General features: G+C 47.2%; 1 non-coding gene across 1 annotated transcript; it reads left to right on the forward strand.

Annotated features, from left to right (window-relative positions):
- Window positions 1–10841: 10841 nt before the first annotated feature.
- Window positions 10842–11032, forward strand: LOC123462010. Its single transcript, XR_006638045.1, has one exon. It is a non-coding gene; the product is annotated as a U2 spliceosomal RNA (small nuclear RNA).
- The last annotated feature ends 2414 nt before the right edge of the window (window positions 11033–13446 follow it).

The raw sequence follows: 13446 nt of genomic DNA on the forward strand, positions 1-13446 counted from the left end.
ATTCCAGGTCAGCTTGTGCTAGAGCAAAACTCTACCTTGAAAAACCAAAAATAAATAAATAAAATAAAAGCATAAATTTGTCAATCATGAAAGTGCAGGTGGGGTGGGAGATTTAGAGGAGGAGACGATGGTAGAAAGGTTAATCAGAACTAAAATGTATGTAAAAAAGCATATGGAAACTTACTTCTGTGTTGCTAATTTAAAAATATAAGTTAGGAAAAAAGAGTTAGAGCCGAAATACCTTGCACAAGTAGATAATACTGTTTCCAGAAGCCATATGTTGTTAGAGGAGAATGCCAGTGCCATGAATGGTATAAATTCCAGTGAGTTGGTCAGGGAGGCCCCTGAGGCTCCCAAAACAATACAGGCTATTGGTCACCTACCAAAACTAGATGGTAAGACACTGTTTCTGAAGATACCACATGCTTTGGTTGAAGGACACTGAGAAATCAATAGGAACTGAGCTGAGGCTTCCTCCCTGGTGGCTCAACTGCCCTAGTCTGGAAAGTGTTATGCAAACTCCTAGGGAAGAAAAGTCATCAACAGTCTTACCCAGCAGTGGACCCTGAGAGCTACACAACCAATCTGCCTGGCACAATGTGCCCACTGGCACAACAGTGGCATGACTGTTGTGGGAGTAACTGACTGCTCTCTGATTGTACTTGAGACCTGCTTTGCAGGAGGTCATTCATGCTTGGCACTGGAAACATGATCAAAAGCCCATGACAAGGAAGGCCGTACACTCTAGGAGAGAAGCTACTATTGTTGTTTGGCTAGATGGAGATAGTGTGCCCATCAAAATGCCCTGTAAATATTTGTGTTTCTGCCCATAGATCAGTGCTGCTCTCACCTTTGGTCAGAGAAGCTTCTTCCTTCAATTGGCAGTGATCACTGGGAAGACTCAAAATTTGTCAAAGTGCTGAGAATAAGCACTGTGGATGCTGAGCACTGAAACATCTATATCATTCTCTCCAAAGTGCAGGGAACATTGTGGAATGAAGACAGAACGAGTGTAAGAACCAGAAGATTGTGAGGAGTGCTTTGGAACATTGTCTGGTGGACATGGAGTAGCCATTGCATTCATGATCTCACAGCAACTGTTGTAACCTGTACAATATCAGGCCCATCAACATTCTGTCATGAATGGTGGAGGAGGGCAAAATAAACAAAAAAATTTTTTTTAAAGGCATCCAAAAGCTGAGCATTGGGGCTGGAGATATGGCTCAAGGGTTAAGGCACTTGCCCACAAAGCTTAATGACCCAAGGTTGAGTCCTCAGTACCAATGTAAAGCCAGATGCACAAAGTGGCACATATGTTTGGAGTTTGTTTACAGCAGCTAGAGGCCCTGGTGTGCTCATTCTCTCTCCCCCCGACCCCGACCATGGTGGCTCACACCTTTAATCCCAGCACTGGAGAGGCAGAGGTAGGAGGATCACTGTGAGTTTGACGCCACCCTGAGACTACATAATGATTCCAGGTCAGCTTGCGCTAGAGCAAGACCCTACCTCAAAACAACAACAACAACAAAAAGCTGGGCATGTTGGCTCATGCCTATAATCCTAGCACTTAGGAGGCTGAGGTTGAAGTATTGCTGTGAGTTTTCTGTCAGCCTGGGTTACAGAATAAATTCCAAGTCAGCTTGGGCTAGAGTGAGACCCTGCCTCAGAACAAACAAACAAGACATCAAAGTAGAAGAGGGCTAGTTAGGAAGAAGAAGGATTTCAATGGAAAGGTGATGGGGATGGTGGATAAGACAAGGTAATAGGAGATTGTGGTCAAAATACAATAAGTACATGTATGAAAACTGCCAAAAGTTTAAAATATGCCAGGCCTGGTGGTGCATATCTTTAGTCCCAGCACTTGGGAGGCAGAGGAAGGAGGATTGCTATGAGTTTGAGGCCAGCCTGGGACTACATAGTGAATTCTAGGCGAGCCTGGGCTAGAGTGAGATCCTAAATTGAAAAAAATAAAAGTTTAAAATGCAAAAAATGATAAATAATGTTTGACAAACCCAAAAGCTAGTTACCAAGATTATTAAACCATATAAACTTTAAGAAAAAAAATCAAGATTCATCTAGGAAGAACAGGAAAGAAAGTGGCAGCAGAATTTGGAGCCAAGGAGAGTAATGACTCAGGGAGACTAGTCCCCCCACGTCCAGCCTGCTCCAAGGGTCTGTGCCCTGTATCATCCAAAACCAGCAGCCTGGCACACAGCGGATACTCAGTGAGGTTATCTTGTGAAACCAAATCCCCTCCTTGAACAGGCAGTTTGGGAGCCCATTATTGGAGAGTTTATGGGATGAAATCCTCAATTAAGTGTTACATACTGATATTTGTTACTGATGATAAGCAAAGGACTGACGTTCAGGAATCTTAAAAAATGATCATCAGAGCAAATCAAGGTTACCCTTATAGTCTCATTTACTTGATATTTTCTTGAAGAGAGACAAAAATAGAGTTATAGCTTCACAGGGAGGGTCTCCATTGCCTAGGACACACCAAGGTTACTCTCCCACGCACGAGCACCTCCTGCTGGACTTGCTGAGGACAGAAAGCAGTTGTTGAGAACAAGGGCTGTGTGCACCTTCGCATGGCCGATGGCTGAGACCTGCCTGATTCACCCCCAGCCTGTGAAACCGAGGAGTTTGTTACAGCTTTCACACACACAAGCGAGCAGGTCCGGAGCAAGACCAGAAGCACGACAAGGCTCGGGCAGGACCAGCTGAGAACAGAAATGGCAAGGCATGCAGTTCAGGATGCTGAAGTCTGGGACTACGAAAAGAGCCACCCTTTAGAAGAAGCTAGGCCTTTGTGGTCCAGACTCCCATCTTGACTTTGTTCCCTAAGAACAGGTCACTCCCAGGGCGAGTGTGCACATCAGATGTGTTCCTACATGATGATTTGAAGAGGTCAGGTTGAGTAGGCTGAGGGCACCAGGGCATGAGGGTATGAGGGCACTGGCTGTCAGAGGGAGTACAAAAACCAACAGGGCACACTTCCCATTGCAGAGTGCCAGCCCAGGCTAGTCCTAAGGGAAAACCCACAAGCTGAGAGAGGGAGGAATGTGTCCTCTTGTTCCACACAGCTGGGAGCCCTGTGGCCTCTCTGGGTGGCAGCCAGGAGCACAGGCAAACTAGCAATCAGAGGGTGGAGGGAGAAACACAGCATCTGGTTCTGCAAATAACATCTTCCGGGAAACTGCTTCCTGTGATGCTCTTAGAACAAGGCCAAGGTGCAAGCTGCCGTCGCTCCATCAGCCCCACCTGCCAGGTCAGCAGCCCCTGAGGGAGCCTGTGAAGGCAGAACCCAGCAACCCATAAACAACCCCAACAAACATGCATCAGGCGCTTGACAGTGTAGAGAGGGCTGTCACATATGCTATCTCCTATGAACCTCATGAGATCTTTTGGGAAGTATGTATTTAAGACTGTTTTTATTTTGCAAAATAACAAAGCAACGCTCAGCAAAGATAAGAAAATGTGACCAGGCCTGTGACGCCTAACCCCAGGCCCAGGATAGTTTGTACCTCTGCTTCCCAAAGTGTGGTTCACAGACCAGCAACATTGGTGGCCCTGGGAGCTTCCTCCTCACACACTCAGATCAAGTGAACCACTCATGTGCATATTAAAGTTGGAGAAGCACTATCTACCCATGTCAGAGCATCGCTCATCAGCCTCTAGTGATCTACTTGAGTGACACCTTCTGAGAAGAGCTGGAAGACGCCTCCCATAAGCACTTAGGCCTGCTCTATCTTGGCACAAATGCTGGCAATGACAAACGTTTAAAGCAAGTCCCCAGCAGAATTGAGAAAAAAAAAAATCTTTTTTTCCCCCTCAAAAAGCTTCCATAATACCTCTTGTTCTTCCTTTATGTTTGTTTTTATTTTCTATTGAGTTTCTGTTTTAAAAGCAGACATTCCTTAGTATTGCAATGCAGTCTAATGGTAAATGTCACATTTTCTAAGCACATATTAGTGGGAAAGAAAACAAGAATGGATGGTTTTCTAGCAGGCTTGCCTTGTAGCCTTACACCCATGGTGTAGTCAGATGATCATATGACAGATAGCTACGGAAAACCAGACTGGCATAGGATGAATCTTAGATAATCGGGAACAATCTTTGGGTTGGTTACAAATATGTATTAGTAGTATGCAGAGATATATTTAATACTAAGGTATGGAAAGCTATCCATGCATCTTCAAGAATGTGGGCCAGTATAAACATGCACCCATCAGGCTGGAGAGATGGCTTAGTGGTTAAGGCATTTGCCTGCAAAGCCAAAGGACCTCGGTTTGATTCCCCAGGACCCATGTAAGCTAGATGCACAAGGTGGCACGTTTCTCTGGAGTTCATTTGCAGTGGCTGGAGGCCCTGGCATGGCATTCTCTCTCTTTTTCTCAAATAAATAAATAAAATTAAAAACAAAAATAAAAATAGGGCTGGAGAGATGGCTGAGCAGTTAAGCACTTGCCTGTGAAGCCTAAGGACCCCGGTTCGAGGCTCAATTCCCCAGGACCCACATTAGCCAGATGCACAAGGGGGCATATGCGTCTGGAGTTTGTTTGTAGTGGCTGTAGGCCCTGGCACTCCCATTCTCTCTCTCTCTCTCTCTCTCTCTATCTCTCTCTGCCTTTAAGTGTCAGTCGCTCTCAAATAAATAAAAATACATTTTAAAAATTTAAAAAGGTGTACCTATCAGTGCAAGTACAGGACTCTGGCAATTTTTGGGTTAATTTACTAAACACAGATGGCCAAAGCAAATGATTCAAACCAGTGATCGAATTTTTAAAAAACTTATTATATATATAATATAACAAATTATTCTCTTTCATCCCTTGGCCCCTGCTCCTGTTTCCCTGGGGCCCTCTTCAATGGAGTTATGATATTCATTGTAGGGTCATGAGGGCCTCAGCCAGTCCCTGAGGGGTAGCAGGGGAACCTGCCTCAGTGCATTCCCACCCACTCTGTGGCTCTTACAATTTTTCCACTCCCCGATTCTACAATATTCCCAGAGCCACATGTCATCCCCAAGAACAGGATTCCTTACACCCAAATTCCATTTGCTTTAAAATTAATCAACTGTGAAAGAACACGGAGACATAAAGGAAAATAAATAGATATTCCCATAGGGAGTTGAATAGACAAAGAATTAATTGAAGAGCAAGTTCCAAGGTCATGTTAGTCCTCAAACATCTGGGTTATAGCAACTCGCCACAAATGTCACTGGGAGCGAGAGACCCTGGGAGGGGACAGAAAGGCTGCACAGGCTTTCCTTCCTACATATCTCAGAGGCCTTAAGTGAGCCCACCTATTGAGATAGGGAAAGGGCCAGGCCTCTGTGGAGGAAGGAGGAGAGAGAGGATGACCTCCAGCTGCAGGGCCAGAGGTAGAAGGGCAGGACCACAGGGAGCAGGGCTGGGTGCCGCATTTCACCAGCATCTTCCCCACAGTGTATTCCCCAGGGCTCAGAAGCCACTAGGAAACTAAAGTCACCAGAGAATATGTCTAATGTGCTAATGGTCTTGTCTTTCAAATATCAAGACAGCTCTGCTGCACAGGATTGGGAAAGTCCTCCCTCCATTTGGCTCCTCCATCCCTTCTGACTCTGGTGTGACTGGCAGCTGTGGTCCTTGGGAGGGATGAGCTCTTCACGGAACACAGGCTGCATCCCAGCTCCACTGCTGACTCCCAGGTGACCTTTGCTAGGTTATAGACTTCTGAGAACATCCATTTCCTTATTTAAGAGATGCCCATTATAATTTTTACCCTAGGGTTGTTGTGGGGGTTAACACAGTTAAGTCATTATGGAAGGCACCCAACTTTATGTCTAGGGACAGATAGCTGGTGACGTTTTTATCCTCAGGGTGGGATCATGTTGCCCAGAGCTCAAACACTGAACACTTGAGAGCAGGGACAAGTGTCACACATCTTTGTATCTTCCACACCCAGATCTAGTGTATTCAATAAGCTTGCATTAAAATGACCAACACTAGAAAGTCATAGAGAAGAAGGCACCTGATGGGGTCTATGACCAAGCAGGGGACCAGGCTCTCCACTTTTCCACCCAGATCTGTGGCTCTTTGAATTTTCTTGTATTAGGTACTTTTCACATTGCTCTGACCAAATACATGGCAAGAAACAACTGAAGGAAAGCTTTCTTTTGGCTCACGGATTGAAGGGTGCAGTCCAGCATGGCTGTGGGAGTGGCTCAGGCTGCAGAGACAGGAGCATGAGGCGGCTGGTCACCGCGCATCTGCAGCCAGGAAGCAGAGAGAGATGAATGCTTGTGTTCATCTCGCTTTCTCTCTTTGTTTGGTTAGGAAACCCAGCCTAGGGGATGGTGCTGCTCACGTGCAGGGGGTGGGGTTTCCTTCCTCAGTTAAACTTCTCTGGAAAAGGTCCCCACAGAAATGACCAGAGCTGAGCCTCCCAGGTGATTTTAAATATATTTTATTTCGTTAATTTGTATTTATTTATTAGAGAGAGAGAGAGATTAGGTGCGCCAGAGCCTCCACCCTCTGCAAACGAACTCCAGACACATGCGCCCCCTTGTGCATCTGGCTAACGTGTGTCCTGGGGAATCAAGCCTCGAACCAGGGTCCTTAGGCTTCACAGGCAAGCGCTTAACTGCTAAGCCATCTCTCCAGTCCCCAGGTGATTTTAAATATATTTTATTTTGTTAATTTTTATTTATTTATTAGAGAGAGAGAGAGAAAGAGAATGGGCACAGCAGGGCCTCCAGCCACTGCAAACGAACTCCAGACACATGCGCCCCCTTGTGCATCTGGCTAACGTGTGTCCTGGGGAATCAAGCCTTGAACCAGGGTCCTTAGGCTTCATAGGCAAGTGCTTAACTGCTAAGCCATCTCTCCAGCCCCCAAGTGATTTTAAAATCACTCAAGTTGACAATCAAGATGAGCCATCACACTGCTTTCATCTCAACTGTCTCTGGCTGGACTCATCCCGAGAGTGCTACAAGCTGGAGCGTGGCTTTGATGTGCTTTGTGCCGTCTGACTCCAGAGCTTCCTTCCGCACACTGTCCCTCAGTGTCTATACAGCACTAGGTTGTGCTTCCCCTCCCCCACCCCCATTACTGACTTGGTTGCCATATAATATTCAGGATGCACAATTCAGTTTTAACTTCAAATATGTTCGTGCCAAAAATACTTTGTGGTTTATGGAAATTGGAGTTTAACTAGGCATCTAGTAATAGTATTCGTTAAATCTGGCAACTGAACCTAAAATATGCACTTAAGAAGTACCTGGGAAGATGGAGGAGGTGGAGGCAGGACCGGACTGGGATGATGCACTGGGAATCACTGCTCTTACCTAGACGTGCTCAGCTGGGGGCTCCTGGTAGAACTCACGTAGAACTCAGAGGGAATGGCTTCTGGAGGCTGGAGCTCAAAGACGGGGATGAGCTTCATCAGAAAACTGTGCTCACCACAACAAGGATGCCAAGGAAACATGGGGAGAAAGCCAATGACCTGAGCAATGGGGCTGCACTGGCATGGATCATGGAGAGGGCCATTTTTTGTCACAAGTATGTGTGCATGTATATAGTGGCTACGTGTGTATGCATGTTTGTATGTGTGGGTACACATGAACATGCGGAAGCCAGAAGACAACCTTGGGTGTTGTTCTCAGGAACACCATTCACCTCCTGTGAGACAGTGTTTCTCATTGGTCTCGAGCCCTCGCCATTTAAGCTGGACTAGCAGCCAGTGAGCCCAGGGATCCTCCTGACTCTGCCTCCCCAGTTCTGGGATCAAAGGCACATACCACCATGCCTGGCATTTTATGTGGGTAGTAGGGATCAAACTCAGGTCTGTCTTCATGGTTGTGTAAAGCAAATGCTTTGCCAATTCAGCTATCTCCACAGTCCCAAAAGGGACATTTTTAAAGCTAGGGAGATTGCTCTACACTGCTGGGAATGGCTTCAGGAGTATATAGGCATGAAAGAGATTTGAGGTAACCCTCTCCTTCACATACCCCTGTTCTTTTCACTTTGGACCTGGACTGGGCCCCAGTCTCCGCCACTCTCTAGCCTGGATAGAGGGAAGCACCAGGAGGAGGTGTAGACCTGCCTTTGCTCTGGAAATAGAAAACCAACATTGGTAACTGAGTAACTCCTGGAGAGGAGGGCAAGACACTGCAGGGTCTGCAGGAACAAAAATAATGTGTCCCGCTTGGGCAGACAGGCGGATCAGACGTGGGGGTGGAGGCCCAGCCTGCAGGGTCAAGCATGCCTGTTCTCGGTCTTGCCCTTCCACTGGCCAGGGACAATGGTTTGCTGGCAGGCAGAGCATTGTCAAGGAAATCAGTGCCCAGGCCAACAAGTTGCATTTCCTGTACCCTCCATAGCCACTGCCTGCTCCAGAATGCAGCTGAGCCCATTGCACACAGACAGACAGACAGCAGTGGGGCCCCACCAAGCCCAAGCCCGCAGAGCAGGCTATGCACAGAAGTCCAGAGCCTCCCTGACTCCTCAACCCTACCCCTCTCTCCTTGACCATACCTACCAGCCAGTCTTGCTCACCTCCACCCCAAGAATGCAACCCCTGGCAGCCTCTGCCCCTCAGAGCTCCCTCTCAGAGGTCCAAAGCATTGGGCCACATCTGATTTTCCTGCCCTCCCCCAACACACACAGAAACCTAGATTTCAGGTTACTTCCAGAAGATGTCAGTTTTCTAACATCACTTTTGACTCAATCCATCAAGTGTAATAGTTAATTCTTTTCTCTTCCTTTCTTTTCTCTTTCTTTTTCCCCACCTCTCTTTGTACAGTACTGAGGATTGAACATAGAGTCTATGATAGGCAAGTGTTTTACCACTGAACTAAATCCCCAGCCTTAATTAATTAGTTAGTTAATTTTAGAAACAGGCAGAGAGAGAGAATGGGCATGCCAGGGCCTCTAGCAAACTAACTCCCAGCGCTTGTGCCACCTTGTACATCTGGCTTATGTGGGCACTTGGGAATCCAACCTGGGTGCCTAGGCTTCGCAGACAAGTGCCTTAACTGCTAAGCCATCTCTCCAGCCCTCTTTAAGCTTTTTAAGACAGGGCCTAAATTGCCCAGGCTATCTTGAGCTAACCCAACAGCTGAGGCAGGTCTTAAACTTGTGATTGTCCCTGGCGCAGCCTCTCAAGTAACTAGGATGAAGACAGGCATGGGCCACTGGACCAGTTAAGTGCTGGTTTTTGAATGTGAGAGCTACTGGATGGCGATCTGGGTTTGTGGCTGTTTGCTTCAGAGCCACCGCCCTCCCTCCCTGGGGTCTGGCTCCTGTGTCCCTCTCAGGCTTCCTCTCCGGCACTCAAACTCACCTGTATTATGGTACTCCCCTCAGGGGATGGCTCGAGGAGGTGGCAGCAAGCCCTGCTCCTGGCTCTGCCCCAGGCTGCCCTCCTCCCCCACAGCTTGGAGCCAACAGGGTGGTGAAGGGGGGAGTGCCAGCCCAGGGAAAGGGGGATTGGGCTCCACCCTCCTGGGCAGGAAAGGAAGGTGAGAACCAGTGACCCAAGAAGTTTCCATGAACTCTGGCCATGAGGGAGAAAGGAGGGGAGGAGCAGAGAGGGTGCACACTCACAAAGTGGCTTCCTAACCATAAACTACTAATTGGATCTCATGGTAAACAGACCTGCCCTGAGGAAGAAGGGCTGGGCATTAGCAGGACAGGAGGGGCCTGAAGCCAAGGGAGCCATGGCCCTGGCAAATAGGGGATCAACCTAAGGCAAGAGGAGACAGTTTGCCCAGGAAGGAGCCGAGCCCATCCCTGCTCCAAGGGCCTCTGGCTCAAAAGTGCATGCTGTTGCTGGGAGAATTGTGTGAGTGTGTATGTGAGAGAAAGAAGGGGTCGTGCTGGCCCACCCAAGGAAGTACCAAGTTCATACCCCCAGCTGCTGACTCAGATGCCTGCCCTCCCCACCTTGCACACCTCCCTTCCTAGCTGATGGGAACAAAGATGCCGAAAGTTTCCAGTTATAAAAATCGGGGAGGAACAATCAAGAACAAAGATCAAGGCTTCAGATTTTCCATTACATGGGTACGGGGGGGGGGGGCAGGGGGGACGGACGGCACCTTGCCTACCTGGCATAGTACCCATCCCCAGTGCCCTCTGGGAAGCAGGAAACTGCTGTCTGGGAATGGCAGGGCCCGCCTCACTATTAACATGGCACCTCCCCTGGGTTGGCTAGGGATGGAGGCATGCTCACTGGCAGATCAAGCTTTCTAGCTCAGCCTCCCAATTCCTTCTGGCTCTTTAAGACTACCTCCAAGGCCACGGAGCTCAACCAGCAGACCCCAAAACCTACAGCAGGGCACAGAGGTCAAAGGTCAAGAAGGGGAAAGGCAGGGGACAAGAGATACAGGACAGGCGAAGGAGGTGCAGAGTTTGGGTGGTTAGACCTATCTATATAGGGCATTGAGAAGGGCAACAGCTGTTATCCCTATGTAATCCCAGGTCAAAGGGTGACTGGGACCTGGCTGCCTCAGGAGTGTGAATGACATCTGGAGCCAGTCCCCTTGCAGCCAGTCTCTCCACTGCCGGGAGACTAGGGTAGGTCCACAAGGGGTGGGGGGATGGCCCCCAGAGGTGCGCAGATGCAGCCTCCACTTAATGAAGTGCTCTTCAGCTGTTTAGAGTGAAATAAGCCAAACTATCCCCATCGGGGATACAACCACATGACATGCACTGGGTAAAGGACTTGAAAGGGGTATGTACACTCTGATATCTTTTCAATAAAAATAAATAAACTTGATATGACTACATGTGAGATATGCGTGTATAACTAATATAAACAGTTATATGTTTGGATGTGCTTTAAAAATATACAAAGATATCGCTTCTCGGCCTTTTTGCTAAGATCAAATGTAGTATCTGTTCTTATCAGTTTAATATCTGATACGTCCTCTATCCGAGGACAATATATTAAATGGATTTTTGGAGCTTGGAGTTGGAATAGGAGCTTGCTCTGTCCACTCCACGCATCGACCTGGTATTGCAGTACTTCCAGGAACGGTGCACCAAAAAAAAAAAAAAAAAAGATAAATATTAAATTGCTAAAAAATAGTATAGCTGAGATGTGGATTAGAATTAGGGAGACTTTTACACTTGATTTTTTACTTTTTGTTTTGTTTTTGGTTTTTCAAGGTAGGGTCTCACTGTCATCCAGGCTGACCTGGAATTCACTATGTAGTCTCGGGGTGGTCTCGAACTCACAGTGATCCTCCTACTTCTGCCTCCCAAGTGCTGGGATTAAAGGCATGCTCCACTACACCCGGCCTACTTTTTTTAAAATTATTCATTTTTATTTGAGAGAGAGCAAGAGAGAAAGAGGCAGATAGAGAGAATAGGCATACCAGGGCCTCTAGCCACTGCAAATGAACCCCAGACACATGCGCCACCTTGTGCATCTGGTTTACGTGGGCACTGGGGACTCAAACCTGGTTCCTTAGACTTGCAGGCAAGCACCTTAAACACTAAGCCATTTCTCCAGCCCTTACTTTTGTTTTTTAAAATCTATTTTTTTTAAATCTATTTTTTAAAAATCTATTATCTATTTGTGAGGTGAGAGAAAGAAAGGATGCATTAGGGTCTTTTGCCACTGCAAATGAACCCCAAACACATGTGCCACTTTGTGCATCTGGATTTATGTGGGTACTGATCATCAGGCTTTACCAGCAAGTGCCTTTAACCACTGAGCAATTTCTCCAATCTTATACTTGATTTAAAAAACAAAAAACAAGGGACAAAGAGGAGACACACACACAGAGAAAGGGCATGCCAGGATTTCCACCTGCTGCAGATGAACTCTAGATGTATGCACCTTTCTGTGCATCTGGCTTTACAAGAGTTTTGAGGAATCAAACCCCTGTCATTAGGCTTTGCAGGCAAGTACCTTAACCACTGAGCCGTCTCTCCAGCCCATACTTGATTTTTTTTAAATTTTTTTTAATTTATTTGAGAGCGACAGACACAGAGAGAAAGACAGATAGAGGGAGAGAGAGAGAATGGGTGCGCCAGGGCTTCCAGCCTCTGCAAACGAACTCCAGACGCGTGCGCCCCCTTGTGCATCTGGCTAACGTGGGACCTGGGGAACCGAGCCTCGAACCGGGGTCCTTAGGCTTCACAGGCAAGCGCTTAACCGCTAAGCCATCTCTCCAGCCCCATACTTGATTTTTTAAAGTCATATACCTGTGTAGTTTTACAATTCAAAAGAGAAAGGGGTGAGGTTGGTGGAGATGGCACAGAACCAACTCTAGATAGAATAGGGCACACACCTGGCCTGCTAGGGAGGGTGCACCTGGTAAATCTGGCAAAACCTGGGCAACACCTGGCTCCGGTGCATACCCACAGTCTCAGGTTCCCTTGGCTGCATCAGCTCAGGAACAAATCTCTCTCCAGACACACATTCATCCCAGATCAGCCTCAGCTTCTCTTGCTTTCCAACATGCAAACTATTTCCCCTGGACCTTACCCTGTTCTGCCACACTCACAGAGCAGTGACCTCTAGAAGCAGGAGAGGAGCGTGCACCTGGTGGATGGTACCAGCCTGACCCAGAAGAGGTCCTCCTCCCCTCTCTAGGACACCACGCTACCTGTGTCCAGCACTGGGGTTGTCCTGGGGTTTCTTGTGGATTCTGGTTTGACCAAGAAATTATCCTCAGATGACAGCCAACCCAAACTATGATCCTACTTCTGTTCAGTCTCCAGGAGCTCGTGGAGTTCCTGATGTGTCTCAGTTAACTTCTGGCTTTAAAGCATTGTGATCTGATATGATGCGGGAAGTGACTTCAATTTTCTTGAATTTATGGAGACTTTCTGGCCCAATATATGGTCTATTTTGGAGAAGGTTCCATGGGCTGCTGAGAAGAATGTGTATTCTGTAGAGTTGAGGTGGAAAGTGTTATAGATGTTCGTTAGGTCTAGTTGATCTATGATGCTGTTGAGCTCTATTATTTCCCTATTGATATTCTGCCTGGCTGATCTGTGTATTGATGATAGTGGGGTACTGAAGTCTCTGACTATGATGGTGTTGGTGTTTATTTCCTTTTTAAAAATACTTATTATTTTTTTTTTTTTCTGGTGGTAGGGTTTCACTCTAGTTCAGGCTGACCTGAGATTCACTATGTAGTCTCAGGGCAGACTCAAACTAACAGCGATCCTCCTACCTCTGCCTCCCCAGTGCTGAGATTAAAGGTATGCACCACCATGTCCGTCTTATTACTACTATTATTATTAACAAGATGTTTCATATGGATATGTCATGTGTTGGTACCCTCTTTTCCCTTGTCTCTGCCCCCATTCTGTTGGGAACGCACCCCAGTGGGGTTGCAGGTATTCACACAACCTGTGGGGTTGTCGTTTAGGCATTGTGGGAGCAACAGTCAGTTATTATTGGGGGGAGGGAATGCCTCTGGGAATGATGTCTCAACCTATGGCT

Source organism: Jaculus jaculus, chromosome 6 (genome assembly GCF_020740685.1).
Source record: "Jaculus jaculus isolate mJacJac1 chromosome 6, mJacJac1.mat.Y.cur, whole genome shotgun sequence".
Taxonomy (NCBI): Eukaryota; Metazoa; Chordata; class Mammalia; order Rodentia; family Dipodidae; genus Jaculus; species Jaculus jaculus.